Below are 14,179 nucleotides of genomic sequence, written 5' to 3' on the forward strand. Positions count from 1 at the left end.
CGTCTTCAATGGCGAAAGAATTATGGGATCAATTCATATTACCAGACAATATACGCTTATAGGTACATTAGGCTTACATCTATTTTTCGACCTTTTTTGTATCATCTGATTGAAAAGGAACGTAGTTTCAGCTTCTTTCAACAGGATTCTGGAATTGAGCAATTCGCCAATATTTCTTTTCGAGAAATTTCTTGTTGCAATATATGGCCTCCACGATATCCTGACCTTACACAACGTGACTATTATCTCTTAGACAAACTGAAGGAAAGAGTATACAAAACAAACCGACACAAATTAGACGACCAGAGAAACAATATCCGACAGAAAATGACCTCAGTATCACGACGTGAAACAGTGACGAGTGACGGAGAACATCTTAAGCCGGTGTCATAAATGTATGTAAAAGGATGGAGAAAAACTTCAAAACCTTCTTGGATGGATTAGTTAGTCTAAATAAAATACTTCATTATACTTTGTTATAATGAATAGCCGTAACGGACAGCTAACGGTGCAAGGAAAAAGTGAGTCTGCGTGCCGAAAGCAAGAACGCCGTGCCGCAGAACCTGCTTCGAGTGATAATCCGGTACATTACACTGTACAAATTTCCTGACTCAACGTGAACCCTTTCTTGTATTTTTGAGTAAACCTATGTAAAGCTAAAATGTTGGTATTGTACAGACCCAGAAACAAAATATGGGCCACCTAATTTTACTAAGTTCCAGATACAACGCATTGCGCATGTTCAGTAAACAAGAGCACCTAATGGTGGACAGTCTGCGAAGCTTGTTGCCTTCATAGAGAAGGACTGATACCAAGACTCGGCCCGTGTTTTAATTCCGTATCTGTAGCCTACTTTCCTTTTCTCTCGCCTTCACAAAGAAACTTGGAATTAAATATACTACTAGATTGGTAGACAAAACTGTCAATGATTCATGGGTTAGAACAACCGCGAGGAATTCAACTTTAAATGGACTTTCAGTCTACCTCTTTAATATTTACAAATGAACAGTGTTTCTTTCAAATTATGTTTTTGTTCACAATTATCTCTAAAGATTTCGTAAGCTTCGCAAAAGCGACAGGAATCAGCAGACCTACATAATTGATTTTCGTAATTATAACATCAGAGACCAATGCATACTCTAAAAATATTCAGAGACGTATATGGGTGATTCTGGAAATGGGAGAGAGAAAATATCCTCTCATTTAGGAATAAGGTTTTTCAGATTCTTTAAATACATCAAACATATCAGCTTCCTGTAGGCCTACTTTACTTTGAAAGTAGTTTAGGTAAGGAATTATACAGCCTTAAAGATCCATCACTTCCGGTTGGATTTGAACTCGGAAACCTCGGATAGAGTGGGAAGAACGGCAAATAACTAGAACACACAAAGCAGAATTTAACGCTACGAAAACATTACTCCTACTGTTGCAACTTTGGGAATCGTTAAAAACTAAACTTCAATGTCAGTATTAAGTATGATGATTATGAAAGAGAAATTCCTGGAATTACAGACAATATGACAGGTAGTTACTTCTCCTTTAAGTTCTTCGTTAAAAGCATTAAAGACATGTTATTCTGAATATTGACACCCCTAGTCGCCATTTTGAGGAGAGTTCCTGTTGCAGGAATTGGGTTTGGTGCCGCTCCATTTCCACACAATTTTGTGGTGGGGTGGAGGTTTCGAATATTGCATTACTTGCGCACAGAGGTTGTGGCGGTTAGATTGCATATTATGATTGAAGGCTGCGTGAAGCGATGAACGAGGCCACAACAATATCAATGCCTTATTTATTCTGAAGGAATATGTTTAAGTGTGTTCCATGGGATATAATTCAGTGTATACACGAATATTATGTGAGCATGCGTCAAACTTCAGCGACAAATATGTAGAAACTACCAGAAATTGTTAAATGTTATGTGTACAATAATTATCATAATTGACTGTAGTCAATGTTCATCATTATTATCATCATCGCCATTGTTATCATCGTATTTCAAGGACTTGACATCTTCAGCCGTTCCATATACTGATAAGTTGTGATTTTGTCGCTGTGACAGGTTTATCACTGGTTCCGACGGAGACTATAGTTCCAAAATCACAGCTCCGAGAAATCGCCATCTCCGACCGATAAGTGATTCATAGCGATGGAGACAGATGTATGTATATGACAGCCAGAGTCCAGACAACTGCAAATCAGAAGATTAACTTGAACGACAACATTTCTGGAATCTAATTAATTATCGTCCCACTTTAGAGGTTAATGAGGACAACTCTTGGGTACTGTAGCTATAATGATTCACCTTCGTAAACATTTTTGGGACACATCTCAGTAACGCAGTTCAGAGTGTGTTTTGTTTTTAGTATACTCGCGATGCTAATCACTATTGTTGGTATTAAAAGAAGACAGTGATATATAAATTCAATTCGCAGAAAAACGATGAACATAAACATATCTTGGTTTGTGGTGGGAAACATTGAAATGTTTGACTAAATATAGTGCTAATTTATAGTCCATATTGCTGAATACGATTAATTTAGATGAATTTAACAATTTAACCTACATTACTGATTTCTGTAAAATCTCAATGATCGAATGTTATGGAATATGTGAAAGAGAAGACTGAACACATCACTGGTCACCAGTTAGAAGTAATGGTTTGGATCTCAAAACGAAGATTCGCGTTCGGTACATTACGAGCTGTACTATGCCTTTTGACTGTAATGTTCGGATTCATTCCGATTTTGTTCCGATACACATTCCCCTTGCAAAGAACAGTTATATTCTTTAATATTGTGACAGCTGCAACGGGGTTTGAACACGCGTCCGACAGGGCGCGCGGCAGACGAAACGCTGGTACGGGGAGCATCTGCATGCTGAAGGGCAGAGGGGGTGTATTACGTCAACGCGACGAGGGGAGGGTGCGCGCGCAACTGCTGCGTGCGGAGTGAAGTGGGGACGAACCCTCCCGACTCTTCCAGAAGTCCGTCGAAGTGGAGATATCCAGATAATTCGAGAGAGCTATCTCTGCACACCCGTAAAAATTTCTCGCAACTATGATTTTGCTATAAAAGAAGAAACGCGAGAGAACTTGAGCAGTTTCAGTTTATTCAGCCATTCAGTGAGTAAGCCAGAGCAAGCAAGCCAGTCTTGTGTACCGGAGTTCGACTCGAGTGTGCGTCCGCAACTGTGTCAGCATCTGAAGGCCTGAGTTCGAGTGCAGTGGACCGCAGTTGGAGGGACCTGAGTTCGAGTGCAGTGGACCGCAGTTGGAGGGACCTGAGTTCGAGTACAGTGGACTGTCTCTGAAGGTCTGTGGTTCGAGATACTGTGAACTCGAGTGACTGAGCTAGAAGAACTGTGAACTGAGAACTGACAGTTCTGATTTGTAAATAGTGCTTTGTAAATATTAGTTAAGATTAACAGTTCATTGTTGTTCGTAATAGTCCTAGTGAATTGTCATTGTCGGCGTCAATGGAATGCAATAACGAACGCTGTGTTACTGTGTGGAGAGTTATTGTTGGAAGAATAAAATTACATTGTTGAGTTAAATAAAATTCACAATATTGTAAAATGATAACGAATTGAAAATTTCAAGAACTCAGACAAGCTGGAATTTGCAGCAACAATAAACTTCTACATTACGACTGACGATGACATTACCCTTGGAATGTGGCATGTATTGCCTGCCTTCATTTTTAATTAATGACTCTGTAAATTCCAGAGCGTTACAATTACAATTCGCAATGGCCAAAGTATCAACCGAAAACAAAAATCACACTGTGATAAAATCGTTATTATCTGTCGCAGCGATTTTTCCGAAGCTGTCTTAGTTCAGAGCTGTGACGGCAAAATTCTGACACACTCCACCTCTAGTTCCGTATATATTGTCTCGAGGTTCATGAATCAAAACTAAGCATCCACCGATAGAGGAATTCTTTGATAGCGTTACTAAAGTGCATAGTCACCTATTTTAAGGCACTAAAATTAATAGAGGTTAGTTAAGTGACACTCAAAACTTATGAAAGGAAAATATTCCTACTTTTTTCTGACTTCAGGTATGCAGAATACTATCAGAATATAATTAAAAATTATTACAGAGCATTATGAATAATCAACCAAGCTTTCAATCCAACGAAATCCATAGATACACGAATACTACAGTACGTATTACAATCTATTGAAATTATTGGATTATTAGTGGGTGCTAGAGGCACGATTAAAAAAAATTATTAATTTCTGCAAAGAGTTCAATCTTGAATCCTCTGTTTCTTTGACAATTATAAAATATTCAATCTATCTTCTGAGAAATCACATATAAATTAAATTAATAGCACAGCAACAATAATTATATTTCTCACGAAAATTGTACGCATTTACTAATATTTGTATACTTGATATACTTTGTACTTCAGGGCAACCCCTATTTTAGGGGAAGTTTGTTTAAATTAAATTAATCCTCAGTTGCAGATAAAGTTTTTTTTTTTTTTTCGGTTTTGTCCCTATAGTTAATAAAAGTTACTCTTAAGACTAGAGTTCAGTATTGTCGAGTTCTATGTCGTTGCGCATGTCTACAGTATAAATGCGCCTTAACTTACATCTTTGCACTCCGCACGTCATCGTCATGGCTTTCAATAAACATAACGCCGCACGGCCGCCCCGGAGGGACGCGACGAGCCGCCATGCAATCGGGACTCGGCGCAAAGTGGCCCCCAGCGGCACCGTTCCCCCTTGCGTCTCCCTTCTCGTCTTCTTCTATTCTTCCTGTTGTCTATTCCTTCTTTCATATCTTCCTGTGTTCTTGTAGTATTTGTTCATGCTTTCATAGAATTTTATATTGTATGCTCGTTTTTAAGATTGCTCCTGTCTTTTGTTACATTATACTTTCCGAATTCAGTATTTCTAAGTAATATTTTGATCTTTCCTAATATTAATAACATGTCATTTACAGCACGGAACAACAAAGCGCAAAGAAATTGGACAATGAAATTTTTCAGACCAGATTCATACTTAATACTAATGATAAATCAAGAATTTAGAAATGAGAACATCTTAAAACTACCCGTACGTCATTCCATCACATATTCATTGAGGTCTCGCCTACCTCATTGAATGTTACACGACTACTATGAAGTAGCCAATGTGTATTGTCATCATTTAATTCGAGAAAAATTCGTTCCGGCACCGGGAATCGAACCCGGGACCTCTCAACTCTGCGCCCTGAGTGCTCTTTCCAATTGAGCTATGCCGGGACACGATCCACGGTGCCGGCCGAACTCCTCTCGCGCAGAGCTGAGAGGTCTCGGGTTCGATTCCCGGTGCCGGAACGAATTTTTCTCGAATTAAATGATGATAATACACATTGGCTACTTCATAGTAGTCGTGTAACATTCAATGAGGTAGGCGAGACCTCATATATAATGAATATGTGATGTATTAACTGTTAGCAGTTGTCACAAACTAAGGTTGAATATGGCCATAAAGTATTTAAATATACGCTCCTACATGTATGACTTACATTGTCTAAAGTGCAGGTAGTAAGGCCGTAAAACATTACAACGAGAGGAGTTCGGCCGGCACCGTGGATCGTGTCCCGGCATAGCTCAGTTGGAAAGAGCACTCAGCGCGCAGAGCTGAGAGGTCCCGGGTTCGATTCCCGGTGCCGGAACGAATTTTTCTCGAATTAAATGATGATAATACGTCATTCCACTATAACGGTTGTGACACTCGTAGTACTATAACCCATTGAAGGTAATATTTTTGATAATAGAACTATATGTTCAAATTTATTCAAAATTTATTATTACAGTCTTTACAGAAGTACTTCAAAACTTCTGAAAGAACATTATAATAGATACTATAGAATCTACAACAAACTTTTGTGACGATTGTGACCATTTCATGACATGAAGTTCCCATAAGAGTTCTTTAAGACAAGATTTTTGTGAAGTTTTGGGATCCATTAGATAACAACTTATAAGGGCTCATATAATTATAGATATTGTTCTAGCCCTGTGTACTGAATACTTTGTTTTAATGTGTATGTGTGACGGTTGTGACATCGTGTGAAGTTTTTAGTCACATGATATGTGGATATACATAATTATGTAAAGTGATATACCGTATGATATACGTAGTACTAATTATTCTAAATATATGAAAAATATTATTCATGTTTCGTGTGACGATTGTGATACTAACGCCTATTAATTATTTTAAAGCAAATGTTATCAATTATGGAGTATAAAAACTGGAGAACCTATGACGAACATGACATTTCCTCCAATATTAAACAAAACTAAATAATGGTGAGCTGCCAACCATATAAATTATAAATTTAAGACATTTAATTTTAGCAATTTTTTTAAATTAAAAATTCTTAGATATTGGAGAATACACAGGATCGGTATTTGGTTGTTACATGCAAATAATCATAAAATTAATTATTAATTGTCAAAATTCACAAAAAGTTAAATTCAAAATTTTAGTGGTTATGCCAAAGTTTACATGGGATGACCCATCTGAAGAATGTATTCAGACAAAAATATACCAGGAATACAATTGCTACCTACTTAAAAAGACAATAACTCCGAATAACTACTATTGTAAAGAAAAAAGCGACGTAGGCCGATCTGGGATCATATGGAGATATTTTATTATTCTTCGAACTGTTGTTTATTGATTTCTTTTTGGATCGAAGAAAAGGAAGCGCTTCGTCTTGTCCGTAACATTTTTATACTTTTAATAAACCATGTTGAAATAATTATAGTAGGCTACTAAGGCATGCCTTCAACTTTTTATAAAACTTTAAATTTTAATTACAAAAAATACCCACACGGAATAATCCAATCCATAAAAAAAAAAAATTTTTGAAAACGGCGATACTTACCTAACTGTATTAGGTTTTGTTGATGTTCTATTGTCTTATCTGTTTACTGTTTTTATTTTCAATCATCGTTTTTGCAAATCCATTTGTCTTCCATTGTGTTTCCATACTTATATACATTGTTTTATGATCAGTTTCTATTTTTGCTTGTGTTTCTTTGTTCTTAACTTCGTTAAAATTCTTTTCATTAATGCCCATTCTTTTATTTTGAGCGCGCAATGTAACAATTAATCAGAGTTTAATATCTTCGCCTCCTTTAGTCACATACACAAACTCGTTTCTGAATGAAGTTAGATTACGGTTGTAATTAAGATTCATTAGTAGATGCAATTTTATTCTCAATTATACGCATACAGCGATGAAATTATATTCGGATATTTTTTCTTTTTAAATTTACGTGACGAATGCATGACGAAAAGTACACTAAGTATGGCCCACATAGGATGAATTACCAACAGTGATAAAATAAAAAAATGCGTTTATATCGAATAAATGGCCGAAGTTTGAAAAACATACATGAACGTAGGCCTATTGTTTAACAGATAGACTTGATATGATTATAGTAATGAACAAACGCATAAATATTGGTATACAGGATGTTCTGGAAAAAAAGGATCAAATGTTTAGAGAGGAGGTAGTATGCATTAAAAACAATAAATTAAAGTCCTATAAACATGGGTCCTAAAATTAATATCGTCTAAGAACTGAGCAAAATGTTTACTATTACTGTAACTAACAGCATAGGCCTATATTCCACTGTGAGCTCTTTGGCAAGAAACAAATGAAACAGAACATAACCGTTTGTCACTAAGTTAGTCTCTCTCTCTTTCTCTCTCTCTCCCTCTCTCCCTTCTCTCTCTCCCTTTCTCTCTCTCTCTCTTTGAGGCCGGGAGGGGAACATCCCTATCCACCGCGACCTGAGGTCTTTGTGCGCCCCTGGAATGAGTTGTACCCCAACGACCGCACCCACGTCGAACCCCCAATCCCCAACACACTAACGACCTGTTCCGCCATCTCTCTAAGTCCATGTACTATTCCACCCAAACATTCCCCACACATTCCTCCCATCGAACGGTCTGAGGTGTACGCCACCTCTCCCACTCGGGAGTGGATTCCGCTGCTGGGTCACCAACTATTTATACGGTACCATGCTTTGGCATAGCCATGAAGTTTAAAGAAATAAATATCAAAAGTCCTTCAATAACTGTCTATTCAATAGACAGTTATTGAAGGACTTTTGATATTTATTTCTTTAAATTTGTTAACTTGTCGGACCAACATGCCTTTCAAATATCCATGAAGGCCAGCCGAGAGCGTCAGGAGCTCCAGAGGACCGCTGCAGGCGCGATCTGATAAAGTTACCTGATATTCGTCCATAGGAGTGAAGGGAAAATCACGAAAAGAAACCTCACCCAGGCAACTCGTCCCAATCGGGAAATCGAACCGCGGCCCGGGGTTCGGAAGCGAACACACTACCACGAGACCACAGCGGTGGACTTCACAAAGTATTAGTTTTGTATCTGTTGAATAGCAGCATGTTTTGTTTCTTGCCCAAGAGTTCACAGTATCCTGCTCTTACAGAGATGGTAAACAACTGCTCATTTCTCAGAAGATATTAATTTTAAGACTCATGTTTATTGGACTTTTATTCTTGTTTTGAAGCATACTACCTCCTTTCTAAATATTGGAACTTTTTCAGAACACTCAGACGGGAAGAATCAGCTTAGAAAGTAGCTCAGAGGTAACAAGCTGCACTGGGATTTGGTTTCGAGTCCCTCTGCGGTTAATTGCCTGCTTTGATTTTTTTCGAACTTCAAGGCTAATGTGAGATAATCTCATAGCGAATTCTCGGATTTCCCTTGCCAAATACTATCACTAATTCTACTGACGCTTGATATACTCACTGTTGATACAGCGTCATAATATAACTAATTAAAGAGACGAAAAGAAAATGAGAAAAGAGAGTAAGATACAGATAAAGAAATAAACAAATGAACGGAATGAAAGGAAGAAAAAATGAAGAGTGAGCAGAAAAGACAAACAAGGAAGAACAAGCATTACAACGATAATACGAAGTAGATTAAACAAAGATTAAAATTAGGGCTGCAGGAAATGACTATGAATTTCAGAAGCTGTGGAGATGCACGAAATATTTTGGCATTTGTAATCAAAGTGACAGAAGGTGGTTATCAGCATGTTCAGCTTGGTAACAGGGAAGAATTACTGCCACAGTTGTATGCAAGGTCGTAATATACGATCTGTGAGCAAGAATCTCATTTCAGCGGATTCTATTTTCTTTCATCCCGTTACCCCTTACCAAGAGTTACTCTCTCCAGTCCTGTACGTTTCTAAAAAACGTTTTATTGCTATTCTCTCCTGTACTGCAAATTTAAAAGGGAAAATTTTTCTAGGCCCTTACCAAGAGCTACACTCTTCAGTTCTGTAGAATTCTAAAAGATACCTGATTCTGAAGTCCTTACCAAGACCTAATATGTGAAATCCTACAAGGTTATAAAGGAAACATGTTTCTAAGAGCTACTCTGTCCAAACCTACAAGTTTCGAAACGAAACCTGTTTCTCACAAAGGAACCATCCTAGGTCATGGTGCTTGAATTTAATGAAAGTGCATATTTAAGCTAATTTTCGTTCGTTAAGAAACATGGTGATAGTCGTTCGTTTCGCCTTTTCTTCGTTTACAAAATACATTTACTTTAAAATCGTTGCTACTTATATCGCTTCTTGCGCTCACTCGGATCCTCATAGTTCCAAGACATCATATTACAACTCTCTAGTCAATTTTTATGAAACCCTTAACAATAGTAAGTTATTTAAGTACTGCAAGTTTCAAAAAGTAAAAAGAATTCTCTTTCTGAATCATTTACTAATAACTATTCTCTTCAGTCTTTCATGTTTGCAAAGAAATTATGATTCTGGCCTACGCATCAAGAATTATTATTTCATTCAGTCCTGCAAGTTTAAAAAAGAATCCTGCTTCTGAACACTTTATCACGAACTGTATCTACTTTTATACAATTTTCAAAAGGAAACGTGTTTTTGAAACTTATACCAAGCGTTATTCTGTTCCAATTCCTACAAATTTCTAAGTAAAAACTGTTTCCGAACCCTTTTTCAAAGAGTTATTTCCTCTAGTCCTGCACGTTTCTAAGGAAACTTGTGTCTTAACCCCTTACCAATAGCCTTTCTTTTTAGTCCTGCTAGATTTTGAAGGAAACCTCTTTATGAATTTCTTATTGAGAGATATTCTTCCTAGTCCTGCAAGTTCCTAAAGGGAACCTTTGCCTGAACCCCTTACCAAGGGCCTTCACATTTAGTCCTGCTAGATTCTGAAGGCAATCTCTTTATGAATTCCTGACCGAGAGCTTCTCTCTAGACCCGCAATGTTCTAAAGCGTTTTTTTAATGCCTTGAATTACTTATATTACAACATTGACCCCTCTCTCTCATCTACAGCCATATCTATTAAGCCTATGTATGCAAAAATATGAAGAACTCTGTTGTACTCAACACATTCACAAGGTAAAACGGAAGACCTCTGAGGCAAGTAATCATAGGATTTCTAAAGTTTGCATCAATGTCTGAGTTATCAGCTACAGTACCTCTGTCAACCATTTCGTTTCAGTATATTTCATTCCATAAAATGCGGATGCGCAGATCTTGAAATTTTATTTTTCTATCTACTTGATTTTATATTACAGGACTCTGCGAAATTCTATTCAAGGGTTGGCGGATACAGACATAAACAAAACTCCTGTCTGGAAAGTAGGTTTTGGAATAACATCCGTTTCGACAGGACTTTCGAATGTTGCAAAGAATTTAGCAATTCGTAACTAGTCAACACGTTTCATTTGAGCAATAACGGTTCTGTTCTAATTGTGATTAACAATCACAGAAGGAAAAACAGCTCATTAAAACTAATATGAAGATATTGGAAGTGGTCGTAATTACAACAGGAATGTTTGATAAATATCATTTAAAATTTTTCCTTGTGATCAAAGATTCAGATATACTTAATTTATGTTGAAATACAGATTAATGCAGTTGGTGTGTTTTTTCTTATGTTTATAAAAATTATAGTTTATTTAACGACGCTCGTAACTGCAGAGGTTATATCAGCGTCGCCGGCGTGTCTGAATTTTGTCGCGCAGGAGTTCTTTTACATACCAGTAAATCTACTGACATGAGTCTGTCGCAATTAAACACACTTAAATACCATCGACCTGGGCTGGGATCGAATCCGCAACCTCGAGCACAGGAGGCCAGCGCTATACCGGCTACGCTAACAAGGCCGACTTATATTTATATGTTTGTTCTATGATTATGTAGGGATAATCTTGCAGCATAACCAACGAATATTTTAATACATGTGTATAGTAATAATCTGTAAAAGAGTACAAAATTTTACAGAACAGAAAAAAAAAGCATTGGTATAATGAAGATGATGATGATTATGATAATGATGATAATAATAATAATAATAATAATAATAATAACAACAATAATAGTAATAATAATAATAATAATAATAATAATAATAATAATAATAATAAAAACTATCGAAAATCCATCTCTAAATGTTTCAATGAATGATTAATGTAGTTGGATGCAACAAGGAATCTGTATATATAAATATTTAAAGAAAATAATCTGCCCTCAATGAGGGTGACCATAAAGATCCAGAATAAAAGCACTACCGAATAATTTAGAAAGACAGGAATTGTTTAGTAAAAAATTCAGAGAAATGCAAAACCCAACACAATCATCAATGGCCAAAATATAAATGGTAATGTAATATTTGGATTGAATTCTTAAGAATATTCAACAAAATTTTTTGAATTTCAAAAAATCGGAGTCCGAGTGCTTTTAAAATATCACATGTGAGTTTAGGGAGTGTGCCATGGGCACCAAACAAAAGACCAGAAACACTCCACTGACTAGTGGGAATATTATATTTCTCATTTAGATAAAGGATGCAGGACTCATAAATGGATTTCTTCTCATCAACGTGTTGTGCCTGCAGGGCATCCCTCTCGAACCGGATTGTAGGATCAAGGACTAATCCCTTAGATTGAGTCCTGTGGATGGCTACAATATCTGCTCTTCTGTTCGAATCTAAGGATGAAACGCAGTGGATCTCCTCGTATACTTCCCATCCACGACGCTTGAGGACATCAGCAATACCGGTCCTGGCCTTATGGTGTCGATTGTTGCGCAGCAGCTCCGTTTTTCGACAGAATCCCAACACGTGACCAAGAGTGAGAAAACACTAAAGTAGTGTATATTAAACCCTTAAATTGGAAAAACTTCATTTCTCACACTAGTTTATTAAACCGTGTCGGACTGTAAAGAAAACAACTATCGCAATGTCCATACTTTATATGTTGGTGAATATTATAGTAATGTGAAATTTTAATTTTCCTACCAATTTTTTCTATTGTTCTATTAAAATTATAGCATATAGCCTATTAACTGTTGTATCCTATAGGATTCATTGCCAATTTAAGGATTAAGCATTAATCAATATTGAATACACCAGTCGAATAAAGAAATAATGAAAATCACCCACAACCTGCACGAAATAAAGGTTTATTGCTACCAGAAAAACACGAGTGAATTGCTTGACAATAATTCACATAAATTATGTTGAATTCATTGGACAAAATTGATATGCGGCTTAACGCTATTGAACATGACATAATACTTTATAATTTCAGAGAAGCTACAGCATAGAACGATGCAATAATTTACCGCCACTTATTCGCCTCCTTCCGCATGAGTAAGTTACCCATACAACGAACAGTGGATGACCGCACATTATAGTGTCTGTCATTCTAATAATTATAATGGTTCGGTACAATATTAGGCAGAGAATTTTTCATGTTGAACTCATTTACAAAATAAAAATGTTGTAAAACGTATTAAAATATGCATTCGTAACTTCCTACGCAAATATCCGGCATTTTGCAGTCCTGAATTGAAAATGGATCTCTATGTAGTATAAAATAAGAATAAAAATATTTTAATTTAAGTGCCTTTAAATATTTTAATCTAGGCAATTCAAGAAATTGAAGTTAGATCTAACAAATGTGAGAAATTCGATGAATAAATAAATAAGCTAGTTGTTTAAATTCGACAGAGTAGGCCACAATCAAACCCAAATAATTAAATGACGACCATTTTTCCAAACTCATCCATTTCGGAATTAAAATTACTGCCAAACACTTGATAAAAATTATGAAAAACTTGATTGCTGGGTAATTGTCACATTGTGAGAAAAATCCTGTTGGATGAGTGAAAATAAAACAATAATTCATTATCGTATTACTTATACCTTTAAATGTTTTTCAGAGATTTATTGTTATTCCCAGATTCCTGCTCCTTCGATCTTACCACTATCTATACCTCAGTCCTCTATCCTGCATTTTTTTTTTTTTAAGTTTCTTTTCCAGGTATGTGTTGTTCTTCCCCATTTCTAGCATCTCGGAGGCGACCACTGCATTATTTTCTCATTTCATTCCATGTCAAGAATGGAAGGAAATACGACGGTGGATTTGATCTTTTGTATAAAATAACTTACCTAGTTACTCACAAATGGCTTTTAGAGAAGCCGAAGGTTCATTGCCGCTCTCAAATAAGTCCACCATCGGTCCCTATCCTGAGAAAGATTAATACAGTCGTTAACATCATATGCCACCTCCCTCAAATCCATTTTAATATTATCCTCCCATCTACGTCTCGGTATCCCCAAAGGTCTCTTTCTCTCTTTCAACTAACACATTATATGCATTTCTGGATTCGCCCATAGTGCCACATTTCCTGCCCATCTCAAGAGTTCCTAATTAAATTAGGTGAAGAATATAATGGGTGCAGTTCTGCGTTGTGTAACTTTTTCCATTATCCTGTAGCTTCATCCCTCTTAACCTCAAATATTTTCCTAAGCACCTTATTCTCAAACACTCTTAGTCTCTGTTCCTCTCTCAAAGTAAGCGTCCAGTATTTAAGAAATCTTACTAAAAAGAAATGGGAATGTGGACAAAATTTGTACATAGCCTTTGTAGACTTAGATAAAGACTATCATAGTGTTAACTGTGCAAAAAATATTGTAAGCATTAAAAAAGTAAAAGTTCCTAACAACAAATTTAAAGCTCACAAAGAACGCATGAAACAAAGACTGAATTACAGCAGTATTAATGACGAAATGGTTCAAGCTAAATGCAAGAGTGAGAGCACGGAGTATTCTGTCACTAGTTTTGTTGAACAAACTAATGAACGAAAT

General features: G+C 36.4%; 1 non-coding gene across 1 annotated transcript; it reads left to right on the top strand.

Annotated features, from left to right (window-relative positions):
• The first annotated feature begins 5,591 nt into the window (after positions 1-5,591).
• TRNAC-GCA (transfer RNA cysteine (anticodon GCA)) lies at positions 5,592-5,668 on the top strand. The gene has a single exon. It is a non-coding gene; the product is annotated as a tRNA-Cys (tRNA).
• The last annotated feature ends 8,511 nt before the right edge of the window (positions 5,669-14,179 follow it).

Source organism: Periplaneta americana, chromosome 5 (assembly GCF_040183065.1).
Source record: "Periplaneta americana isolate PAMFEO1 chromosome 5, P.americana_PAMFEO1_priV1, whole genome shotgun sequence".
Classification (NCBI taxonomy): Eukaryota; Metazoa; Arthropoda; class Insecta; order Blattodea; family Blattidae; genus Periplaneta; species Periplaneta americana.